This window comes from Phyllobates terribilis, unplaced genomic scaffold (assembly GCF_046119375.1).
Source record: "Phyllobates terribilis strain yellow unplaced genomic scaffold, ASM4611937v1 Scaffold_11__3_contigs__length_659146591, whole genome shotgun sequence".
Lineage (NCBI taxonomy): Eukaryota > Metazoa > Chordata > Amphibia > Anura > Dendrobatidae > Phyllobates > Phyllobates terribilis.
In genome coordinates, this window is record NW_027362771.1 from 531,740,924 (window position 1) to 531,754,112 (window position 13,189).

Here is a 13,189-nt window from a genome sequence, read left to right on the forward strand (position 1 = left end):
TTTATTCAGGGGAAGCTGAGGCATTTTCAGTTTGCTGCCCTACCCTTTGGCCTCTCCATTGCCCCGAGAATATTTACGAAACTAATAGCAGAAGTGACAGCCTTCCTACGGATCAAGAATGTAGTAATCGTGCCATATTTAGACGACTTCTTGATAATAGGGAAAACAGAAGCCCACTGCTCCAGTCAGCTCCTAGTGGTCACGGAAGTTTTGCATCAGCTGGGGTGGTTAGTGAATTTCCAAAAATCAAGACTAACCCCCTCCAGGACTCGGACCTTTCTGGGTCTAATCCTAGACTCTCTCGTCACCAAACCTGCTTCCTCCCAGAGGACAAAATCTGCAGGTTGATTGCATTAGTCTCGAAGGCCATTCAAGCTCCAGAGATGTCTCTGAGAGAGGCAATGTCCCTCCTGGGTTCTATGACGGCCTGTCTCCCAGCAGTAATGTGGGCCCAGGGGCATATGAGGCGGCTTCAGTGGGAGGTCCTGTCAGCACAGAGGTCCTGCAACGGGCATTTAGAAGGCAGGCTCTCTCTCTCCCCAGAAGTAGTAGATTCCCTTTCGTGGTGGACAGTCAGGGGAAATCTGACCGCAGGCGTTCAGTGGTCCAGACCAGTAGATCGGGTAATTACGACCGACGCAAGCAGTTCCGGATGGGGGGGTCATCTGGCAGAACTCTCAATACAGGGTCACTGGGCTTACCACGAGAGGGGAGCATCCTCAAACATAAAGGAGCTTTGGGCAGTAGAAAGATCCCTCAGGGGCTTCCTCCCTCACATCCAAAGTCACCATGTCCAGGTCATGTCCGACAACCGGACAGCAGTAGCCTATGTGAATCACCAGGGAGGGACAAGGTCACGCCCTCTGATGATGGTGGCAGACAGGATCCTTTGTCTAGCAGAGCGAAACCTCCCATCCCTCAGCGACCTTCACATAAAGGGGGTAGAAAACGTGAAAGCAGATTTTCTAAGCCGCCATACCCTAAGACAGGGGGAGTGGGGGTTAAACCCGGAGGTCTTCCATCAGATTGTCCAGTTATGGGGCAGCCAGACATAGACCTGTTCGCCACAAGGGCAAACAGGAAGGTGCAGAGATTTTGCTCCCTAAATCCGGCAGAAAATCCCCATGCCGTAGATGCCCTCTAGATTCCTTGGGGGTTCAGGAAGGCCTATGCCTTTCTGCCATTAGTGATGATTCCAGTAGTGGTGAGGAAGATCCGGGAGGAAGGCGCCAGGGTGATTTTGATAGCCCCTTTTTGGCCCAAGAGGCCTTGGTTCTCTCTGCTTCGGCTAATGTCGGTGTCAGATCCCTGGATTCTACCAGAGAGGCCGGACCTTCTCATGCAGGGACCAGTATTCGATGCCCAGGCCAGGGGGTTCCATCTTTCAGCATGGAATTTGAGAGGTCACTATTGAGTAGCAAGGGGTTTTCACCAGGCTTAGTTTCTACTTTATTGGGGAGCAGAAAACCAATTACAACTAAGATTTATAGCAGGGTTTGTGGTAAATTCCTAGAGTTTATAGAGGGATCCTGGAATTTCTGCAAAAGGGGCGGGACCTGGGTCTAGCTACAGGGACCCTTAAGGTTCAGGTTTCAGCTTTGGGAGCACTCTACAATTGTAATCTGGCTGGGAATAGGTGGATCTCGAGGTTTATCAAGTCCTGTGCCAGAGCAGGACCGGTTAGGTCCATGGGTGTTCCTCCTTGGGACCTGAATTTAGTCTTGAACGCTCTTACTAGTGAACCGTTCGAACCCCTACACAAGGTCTCTCCAAAAATTCTCACCCTTAAGACCATCCTCCTAGTGGCCTTAACGTCAGCCCGTAGGGTGGGTGATCTGCAGGCCCTCTCGGTTAATCCTCCTTACACACAAATCTTTGAGGATAGGGTCACCTTGCGGCCAGATCCAGCATACCTTCCCAAGGTGGTATCTAGATTTCACCGTAGTCAGGAGATTGTGCTACCGTCGTTCTACAGCAATCCCCAGAACCCAGGGGAAGTCAGGTTCCATAGCCTAGATGTTAGGAGGTCCCTGCTACAGTACATTCACATGACTAGTCTGTGGAGGAAAGACTATTCTTTGTTCCTGGCCTTTCAGGGGTGTAGGAAAGGTCACGGGGTGTCCAAGGGTACCATCTCTAGGTGACTCAGGGAGGCCATTTGCTTAGCCTATATGTCCACAGGGGTTCAAGCCCCGGACAATGTGAGGGCTCATTCCACCAGAGCCGTCGCAACCTCCTGGGCAGAGAGAGCAGACGTCTCAATCGAGCAGATAGGGCTGCTACTTGGTCTGCACCATCCACCTTCTTTAAGCACTATCGGTTGGATCTGTCCTTTTCTAATCTCACCTTTGGGAGAAGGGTACTTCAGGCGGTGGTCCCTCCCTAGGGTGCTCATAAATTCTCCAAAATTCTCTCAAGGTGTGCTGTCATGGGGGAGGGGAAAACACCAAGGTTACTTACCGGTAGCCGGTTTTTCCTGAGCCCATGACAGCACCTGTAGTTTCCCCCCCCTTATTTTTTCTATGTTTCTCACACCCTGGTGTGCACTGTTTGGGGTGGTGTGTATATGTATATTGTGGTGTTGGTTATATGCCTAACCTGTTTAGGGAGGTCCTCTCAATGCTCTGTAAACAACTGAAGCGAGGGAGAGGTGCCGCCCTTTTATTTCAGACGGTTTCCTGTCCTTGGTGGGGCGGATCCCTCTCTCAAGGTGTGCTGTCATGGGCTCAGGAAAAACCGGCTACCGGTAAGTAACCTTGGTGTTTTTTTGCTATTCCACCTAAGAGCAGCCTGATGTAGGGACAGAAGCCCTGATTCCAGTGTTGTATCACTTACTGAGCTTCTTGCTGCGGTTTTGATTAAAAACTTTTCTCTGCTGCAGATCTAGCAGTCCTCTAAAAGTTGAGCTGTGTCCGCACCACTGATTGGCCGCTTTCTGCCTATGCACAGTGTACAATGAAAGCCAATTAGTGGTGACGTGGTTGGCCTACATGGCAGAAGGTTTACTAGTCCACTAGTGATAATCTTCTACTGATAAAACTGGGTTTTTTTTGTTTTTAAACTACAGCAAGCAGCCCTGTAAGTGACACATCACTGGAATCAGGGTCTCTGTCCCTACATTATGTTGCTTTCAGATTAGGTAGCAAAAACCTGATGATAGATTCCCTTTAAGGCTGTGTGCCCACGATGCGTTTTTTAACCGTTTCCGCAGCGCCAAAAACGCTGCAGAAACGCTTAAAAAACGCATGGTAGAAGGCCTGCCATGGTCCCCAATGATAATCCGCATGTGCTGTGCACATGCTGCGGAAATTTCGGCTGCGGATTATCATTGCGGAAAAATACGCAGCATGTCCATTAATTTTACGGAAGCGCGGCGTAATTGCCACCATTGACTTGCATTGAAACGCTTAATATCCGCATGAGTACATTTGCACACCCCGATAATATGCGTTTCTATGTGCGGATGGTACCTGGGTCTGGAGAAGAGGAGACTCTCCTCCAGACCCGGCTACCATAGAACCTGTAAAAAAAAGAATAAAATAAATATTATACTTACCTTCTTATGGCCCCCGGTCTCCTTGTCTTCGCTTGCCGGCAGCTTGCGGTGGACTGAAGGACCTGCGCTGACGTCATTTAGTGATGTGACGGCAGGTCCTTCAGTGCAGTGTACCGCTGCCGGCAGCCAGGACGGAGCGAAGCAAGACAGCGGGGGCCATCAGAAGGTAAGTATAGATTTATTTTTTATTTTGTACCTTTCTTTTACGGTCACACTCTATATAAATCCATGCAACCGGCATGGATTTATAGTGTGACCAAGTTGTCAAGCACTTTCCAAGTGATGCTAAAATCACTTGGAAAGCGCTTGACAACCCGCATGCGGAAATGCAAGTGAAGAACGCTTCACATCCGCATGTCCCTGGCAGGAAAACGCATGTAAAATCTGCATGTACAATCCACATGTGTTTTTTTTCTGCCAGGGAGATGTGGAAACGCTCAGGAAAAATCCGGAACATTTCTGCATCGTGGGCACATAGCCTAAAGGGGTTTTCTGCATCTTTAGTATTGGATTAGTGTGTACATGACTTAATACTGACGCGAGACTGTTCTCCTGTGTTCGGTTTTTGTACCTGGTTATCTGTGATCCACTAGGTCCTGCTAAGGCCTCATTCAGACCTTAGTAATATGGGCGCAGGTCTATGCTTGATTGGGCTCCTACCCACCCAGCCTAACGGTATCATTGAGTCCTATGATTCAGTCTGGATCATAAACTCCACCATTGATCTGGGACTTGTGGCCCTAATAAAAAGGTGTTAAGGTGTGCGCTAGTTACAGCTGTCTGAACGAGGCTTTACCCGTCTCCCGACCATATGAGAGGCCTCACTCAGGCTGGGCAGAGACCATTAGCATGGCAGCTGTCTATTCACAACTTAGGACTCTGCATACTATCAACACTTGGCATTTGCTTACACTGAAGGCTGGAAAGTTTACATTACCCCCAGAGTAAAGGCGTTCCCTTTTTAAAGAATACGAACACTTTTAGTGGCAATTTTCTTTTCCTTCCTTCACTGCATATGTTTTTGGGAAAAATAAGCAAAAAAAAATACAATTGGGTTTCATTTAAAAAAAAATTTGCACCACTTTCCTCCTATAGTTTCTATAGCTGGCCGCAGGGTGAGCTATCTGCAATCCATCAGTCAGCTCATTTTGCAAGTTTATAAATAGTTGATTTATGACTAAGGCTGCATTCACACGTTCAGTATTTGGTCAGTATTTTGCATCAGTATTTGTAAGCCAAAACCAGGAGTGGGTGATAAATACAGAAGTGGTGACGTTTTTCTATTATACTTTTCCTCTGATTGTTCCACTCCTGGTTTTGGCTTACAAATACTGATGCAAAATACTGAATTTGTGAACATGACCATACATTCAATTTGAACTGATCTTTGTGGTCATAAATTAGCTGAGCGACGCCCAGACAAGCATAGATAAAAAGTTCTTAACCATCAGGTCGAGCTTACTGACAGATTCTCAGTTACCTCAATTCTGCAGCCAACAATAGAGAGTGCAACACAATACAGAAGGCGAACTGTGCACTTTTTTAAAATTAAAACTCTCGTATAATTGATTGATTATAGCCAAAAATACATGAAAAACAATTACCCTGATAGTATTTTGTGTGATTTTGTAACTTGAACCATTAGTGCTTCATATTATTTAGTTGTTTTGTTTTTTTTCTCTAAAGTTAAAGGGAATCTGACAGCAGGTGTTTGCTATGTGATCTAAAACCAGAATGATATAGGGTCTGAGAGACTGATTCCAGTGACGTCACTTACTGGGCTGAGTCTTGCTTTTTCAATATAATCAGTGTTTATCAGCAGAAGATTATCACTACAGGACTAGGTGTCTCCAGCCTCCTAGTCCAACCCACGCCCCCAGCACTGATTGGCTGCATTCTGTGTACTGCCAAACAGTGGTGTGGGCGGGGCTATACTGGGTTCAGCATTCTGAGCTCTGCAGCAAAGAAAACTGTGATTCTGTCCCAACTGCTACACCTAATAAACTAAGTGATGCATCGCTGGAATCAGGGTCTCCATCCCTACGTCATGCTGCTGTCAGATTACAAAACCTGCTGACTGATTCCTTTTTAAGCTTTTCTTTTCTAACCTACCACAACACCCTAAATGATTCCAAAACGCAACCATTTATTACATATTGTAAATGGAGCAGCAGAGGCAGGTCCTGATTGGTTTATTGAGATTACGTATTTGTGGCACCCCTGAGGGTTCGACCGCCACAGGGATGCTGCACTTCGGTAATGGAGTGTAGTGTTCCTCCTCTGAGGTAAGAACAGTGTGATGGTCAGGACCCAACCTCCACATCCAACACCACACTTCTCCACCAGAGGGGGCTAGTATGCACTAGGTTCTGCCCGCCTGGTTACAGGGAGATTGGGGAACCAAGAGTTAGGGGAACCAGTTAGTGGGTGAGGGTGGAGGACTTACAAATTAGTGACACTGCAAATTTCATATTTAATAATAAGCCATTTTGGTTCTTGTTTTTTTTTTGTATGGGTCTTTTGAACTGTGAATTACTGTGATCTCCCACTCTGAGCGTGGATCCTGTGTGGACCTGCAGTGGATGGAGACACAGCCCTCGTACCCCGGCCTTGGGTCGAGGGGCAGGTTGTAGACAAGGAATGTCTCAACCCGGTCAGGGACCACAACCAAGAATGCCCGGCGCTTAAGAGTGTAGCTCCATAGCAAATGGATCCCAGGGAGGATGCAGACGGAGCGGTATATGCCACCTGTCCTCGCCAACCTGATATACTCAGAGGGAGTCCGGCTGCTAGAGGGGTACCGTCCCCCGACCTTGCTACTCCATGTCCTGGTTGGGAAAGTCCGGTAGGCCCTGTGGATCCCACCGGGTATCGGAAGGAGCGGAGCTGCCACCCGTGCCCTTGTTCTGAGAGGAGCTCAGAGGCAGACCCGTCCTATCTACACACACAGACAGGAAGGGAAACGGTCTGTAGTTCAGGAACACTCTGGTGCGGGGTCCTGATCGAATGCTGGACTTACTCGGAGGTTGTCAGACCCCCCGTCCCTGGTGACCGCAGGACTCCGCGGGGAGCAGGGAGTCGCCTTCCTTCTGCCATCTCTAATGTGAGTAAAGCCTTGGAAGTTCACCCCTATGGCCTCCGGACTGTTTATTCTGCGCCACACCGCACGACGCGGCGCCCGTACTCCTCTACTACTACCCCCTTCATCCAGTCTCTCTGCCCTGAGGCCTTGCTCCGCCTGTGGGGAGTAGTAACAACGATGGCCGCCATACCACCATGCCTCAGCGGACTGCAGCGGCGCTGGTGGCCTTCACCAGATGCCACAGGTGGCGTAGTCTAAATCAGCCACTCAACCCGGATAAGCCCACACCCTCCTTTTAAATTGTGACGGCCCTGAGCACGGGTCGGGTCCGGGCCACGGCTGCACCCCGTCTCTCCATCACAGGACCCGACTCCGAGTCCCCCATCTCCCAGGCTAAACAAAAGGGCTTTCGAGTAGAGGCGTCACATATTCAACCTCCTAGAAGAAATCAGCAATGGTTTATCAGGTGCGTGCATGAATTGGAATGAGCAGTAATGTCCTGGAGTGGTCGTCCCTTTACCTCTCCTCTCATTTTGCAGAGTGCAGTACACAACAAGGGGGCGATATTGAGCCCAGGAGGAAGCCCCGTCCGTCCCAAGGGTGGAGAGATCTGAATGCTCCATGATTATACATAACGGCAATGGAATGAAAAGAAAGCTGTATAACAGGCCATCCTTGGTGTCTTCATTGTCTTCAGATTGTTGGTTGTAACATTGTGAATCACTTGTTACTGGAATCGCCCTTTAATGTCTCGTACACAAAACTTGGGGTTCAACTCTGCTGAAAATAAATGAGCCAACAGCTATAAACATATGCTTAGCAGTTTCTATAGATCTGGTGCCGTACATTGCTGTGTTTCCAGGGGAAGATCCAGTATTTAGCAGTGATCGTATAATCTAGATCTTGGATTTTCTTACTTTGTCCTTTTGTAAGATCCTTATGGCTGTGAATCTGAATGGTCTCCAGACCTCCTACACGCACTCTCTGCCTTCTCATCAGCTTTTATGGTGTATGAAGCTATCATTTATTTTCTGACCACTATCATCAAAGGCTGATTCTGACGTCTGATTTTCACATACGAGTGCTATCGTCGGTTTTTACGGATTACACTGGTACCTGTAATAGTCTATGGGGCTATTCACGTCTGTGATTTTTGCTGAGACATGTCCAATTTTTTATTTTTTTTTTCTTGATCCGAGGGTCAAATCCAAATTGGCAATGCAAGTCTATGGGTCGAGGAAAAAAAAATCAGACCGCACTCAGATGACATCACGTAGGAGAAGGTGGAGAAACTTTATTCTTTTTCTCCATTTACAAGAAAAATTGATGACACTCGGACCACTCTGATCAAACTAATCAATCCTATGTGAAGAAATCCTAATTGTTCACATCTGGATAACATTTGCCAGATTGCGAATCTTAAGGACTCATTCAGACGTCAGTTTTTCGCATACGAGTGCTATCCGTATTCTTCATGGATAGCACTTGTACCTAGAGTAGTCTATGGGGTTGTTCACATGTCCGTGATTTTTTATGGACTGAGTGGTTCATGCAAAATAGCGGAAACATGTCCGATGATGATAGGCGTTACGGATCAAACTTAGTGGGTCCGTGAAATAAAATGGATTTTTAGAAGAAATGATGGTGACTGAGCTCCTGCTGTGCTGCCTCTGATCTCTTCAAGATGAAAATGCAAACTCACGTGCACTATAAGGTCGAATTCAGACGTCCGTACATCAAGGCCTGAGTACGGACTGGGCGCGGGTCTCTTGATTTGGACTCGACAGCCTCATAGGCCTATAGTCACTACTTGTTGGAGGGGCCTTAATTGTATCACTCAATAATCCCCAAAACCTGACACATGGATTTATTTGCTATCACAAAGTCTTGGGTGCATGTACATATTCGATCCCATTCGCTGATGCAAGCACTGCAGTTTAGCGTGCAATCGCGGTATTTTAAGGGCTGGCTTAATACTGGCGTTTATTCTCTCATGCGAGAGAATCGGGCTGATTATGCTAATGACACTCGGCTCCATCTCAGAGTTTGATCCGAGTGTCATCTTACAATTCGCTCGTGCGAGAGAATCAGATCACAATATCACAGGTGCGGAGAAGATGGAGAACTTACCGTAATTTCTACATCTTCTCCATTGTCTGAGTCCGCGGATGTCGGACTGCAATCTGATGACATCAGAGTGCAGTCTGATGTTTCACACGCACCCATAGACTTGTATGGGAGCACGTGATCCGAATATCGGAGGCACTCGTAGCATGCTGCGATTATTTTCTCACTCTGAATTGACATGAGAAAATAATTGCAGGTCTGCTCTGCCCCATATCATAACATTGCATAGCATTTGTCCAAGTTATACGCCCATGTGAGCGAGCCTGAAGAATAACAAAACTTTACTATATATATGTGTGTGTGTGTGTATATATATATACATACATTATATATATATATATATGTGTAAATTACATTTTTATTTATATAGCGCCAACATATTCTGCTTCACTTTACAATTAAATATATATATATATATAGATAGATAGATTTATTTTGCTCAGCATTGGAAGTTATGATACTTTGCAAATCACTTTATTAGGTGATTTATCTTCAAGCTTGGAAAAAAAAAAAAAAAAATCAATCATGTAAAAATGACTTACAGACCCCTGCTTCTCCCCTGTCTATTTTCCTGCCTTTAGTTGCACTGATATTAGATTTTTACTTATTTGGAGTACAGATGATGGCAGTGAATGGTCAGCTAAGCTCCTGTGTCAATAAGGCTACATTCACACAGCAGTATTTTGGTCAGTATTTCACATCAGTATTTGTAAGCCAAAACCAGGAGTGGTAGATACTCATCCTCAGAGTTAGGCTACGGCCCTACTATCAGTGTTTGGTCAGTATTCGGTCAGTATTTTTTCTCAGGAGTGGGAGCCAAAACCAGGAGTGGGTGATAAATGCAGAATTGGTGACTTGTTTCTATTACACCTTTTCTCTGATCGCTCCTCACCTGGTTTTGGCTCCCACTCCGGAGAAAAAATACTGACCGAATATTAATACTGCGGCTGTGTCCTTAGGTATAGCCTAACTTTAGGGAGAAGCTGCTGCAGGAGATTGTTGATAAGCAGAACACTCAGAGGAGCTGAGCTGACCCATCACTGCCATCATCTGTACTCCAAATAACTAAAATCTAATATCCATGCAGCCAAAGGCAGGGAAATCGGGGAAAAGCAGGGGTCTGTAAACCATTTATATGCTTTTTTTTTTTTTTTTTTTTTTTTTTTTTTTTTACAAGGAATAAAGACAAATCACCTAATATAGTGTATGCATAACATTCCATGTTGGACAAAATTATATTAAAAAAATGTACAGTTTGGTTAGTCATTTATATGCTGTGGATCCCCAGCTTTATACAGCATGCAGCGCTTGGCCAAAGTGATCTTATACTGACATCGGACGCATTGTATGGACCCTGTATTCAGAAGGCGTACTACACTAATCCAACACCTGCACATGAATGAGGCCTATAGTCCATAAGATCAAAGTGTGAATAGGTGGCAGTGAAGGAGAACAAGGGCTCCATACATCAGAGCGCGTGTATGAGACCACATGCCTGTACTTATATTACATAAGGTCCTTACATGGGTGGTCCGCGGTGATACTGGGGCTCCTGTGTGATACCAAATGTTAGTAGATATGTAAAAACATTTGGTTTTTCTACAACCTAAATGTAAAATCCAGCAGAAGTAACAATGGGGTGTGACGCTGGCCGCACTGCTGTCCTCTTACATATTTCTGTACATTTATTTTATTTATTTTACTCCCTTATATAGCGCCATTAATTCCACAGCGCTTTACAGACATTATTTCACTGTATATGACAATCTCTTGGCGCATGTAATACTATCAAGTCTATTGCTGTACAGTGTTTCTTCTGCTCTGACAGAATAGTGAAGGCTGCAGCCAATCAGTGGCTGCTGATTGGCTGCAGTGGTCACATGATATCATGTCAGGTGATCACCAGGGGTCACCGCTCTGAGATTGGAGGTATGCGCCTGTCTGGGATGTAAGAATAGGGTTTTTATAATTCTGTGCTGCACCCTGGGGCTATTAATAAACGGTTGCACATTGTTCCCCGTTTTTTTTAACTATTTTATTTTTGCTTTTCAGGAGATCAAAACGCATCATGCTGAAAAGAAAAAAAGAAAAAGAACTCAATAAGGATAATGTTCAATTTTTTAGCTGGGGTGGAGAGCTATTTTAAAGGGAATCTGTCACCAGCTTTTTGCTACCTCACCTGAGAGCAGCATGTTGTAGGGGAAGAGACCCTAATTTCAGCAATGTGTCACTTACTGGGCTATGTGCTGCAGTTTTGATAATATCACAGTTTTTTTCTGCATGTAGCAGTTCTCTGAATGCTGAGCTCTGTATAACCCCACCCACACCACTGATTGGCAGCTTTCTGTGTACAATGTGCATAGGCAGAAAGCTGCCAATCAATGGTGGGGGTGGGGTTGGACTACTTGGAAGCAGGTTTACTAGTCCCTAGTGATCATCTCCTGCTGATAAAATAGTGATTTTTAGGGCGCACTCAGACGACTGTATAACAGGGACGACGATTGCATTGCAATTCTCAGACTGGCCGTCGGCTCTCCTGACCCGAGCATAACACCCTGTATTTCTATGCAGCTGTCACGCTCCAGTCAGGAGAGCCGACGGCCAGTCCGAGCAATGCAATGCTATCGTTGTCCGTGTTATATGACTGTCTGTCTGCACCCTTAGGCCACGGCCCCTCAGAATTGGTGACTTGTTTCTATTATACCTTTTCTCTGATTGTTTCTCACCTGGTTTTGGTTCCCACTCCTGAGAAAAAATACTGACTGAATACTGACCAAATACTGATAGTGGGGCTGTGGCCTTAAAGTGAACTTGTCAGGTCCCCCATGCCCTCCAACCCAGCACCATTCACCTACAATGTGGAAAAAAAAGTATTTAGTCAGCCACCAGTTGTGCAAGTTCTCCCACTTAAAAAGATGAGAGAGGCCTGTAATTGACATCATAGGTCGACCTCAACTATGAGAGCCAAAATGAGAACACAAATCCTGAAAATCACATTGTCTGATTTGGAAAAAAAATTTTTTTTACATTTTGGTGAAAAATAAGTATTTCGTCAATTACAAAAGTTCATCTCAATACTTTGTCATATATCCTCTGTTGGCAATGACAGAGGTCAAACGTTTTCTGTAAGTCTTCATAAGGTTGGCACACACTGTTGCTGGTATGTTGGCCCATTCCTCCATGCAGATCTCCTCTAGAGCAGTGATGTTTTGGGGCTGTTACTTGGAAACACGAACCTTTCAACTCCCTCCAAAGGTTTTCTATAGGATTTAGATCTGGAGACTGGCTAGGCCACTCCAGGACCTTTGAAATGCTTCTTACAAAGCCACTCCTTCGTTGCCCTGGTGATGTGCTTGGGATCATTGTCATGCTGAAAGACCCAGCCATGTTTCATCTTCAATGCTCTTGCTGATGGAAGGAGGTTTGCACTCAAAATCTCACCATACATGGCCCCATTCATTCTTTCATGAACACAGATCAGTTGTCCTGGTCCCTTGGCAGAGAAACAGTCCCAAAGCATGATGTTGCCACGCCCATGCTTCACAGTAGGTATGGTGTTCTTTGGATGCAACTAAGCATTTTCTCTCCTCCAAACACGCCGAGTTGTGTTTCTACCAAACAGTTCAACTTTGGTTTCATCTGACCATATGACATTCTCCCAATACTCTTCTGGATCATCCAAATGCTCTCTAGCAAACTTCAGACGGGCCTGGACATGTAATGGCTTAAGCAGGGGGACACGTCTGGCACTGCAGGATCTGAGTCCCTGGCGGCGTAGTATGTTACTGATGGTAGCCTGTGTAACATTGGTCCCAGCTCTCTGCAGGTCATTCACTAGGTCCCCCTGTGTGGTTCTGGGATTTTTGCTCACCGTTCTTGAGATAATTTTGACCCCATGGGGTGAGATCTTGTGTGGAGCCCCAGATCGAGGGAGATTATCAGTGGTCTTGTATGTCTTCCATTTTCTAATTATTGCTCCCACAGTTGATTTCTTCACACCAGGCTGCTTGCCTATTGCAGATTCAGTCTTCCCAGCCTGGTGCAGGGCTACAATTTTGTTTCTGGTGTCCCTCGACAGCTCTTTGGTGGTCTTCACCATAGTGGAGTTTGGAGTGTGACTGTTTGAGGTTGCGGACAGGTGTCTTTTATACTGATAACAAGTTCAAACAGGAGCCAGTACTACAGGTAATGAGTGGAGGACAGAGGAGCCTCTTAAAGAAGAAGTTACAGGTCTGTGAGAGCCAGAAATCTTGCTTGTTTGTAATTGACCAAATACTTATTTTCCACCAAAATTTGAAAAAAATTTCTTTCCAAATCAGACAATGTGATTTTCAGGATTTGTTTTCTCATTTTGTCTCTCATAGTTGAGGTCTACCTATGATGTCAATTACAGGCCTCTCTCATCTTTTTAAGTGGTGGCTGAT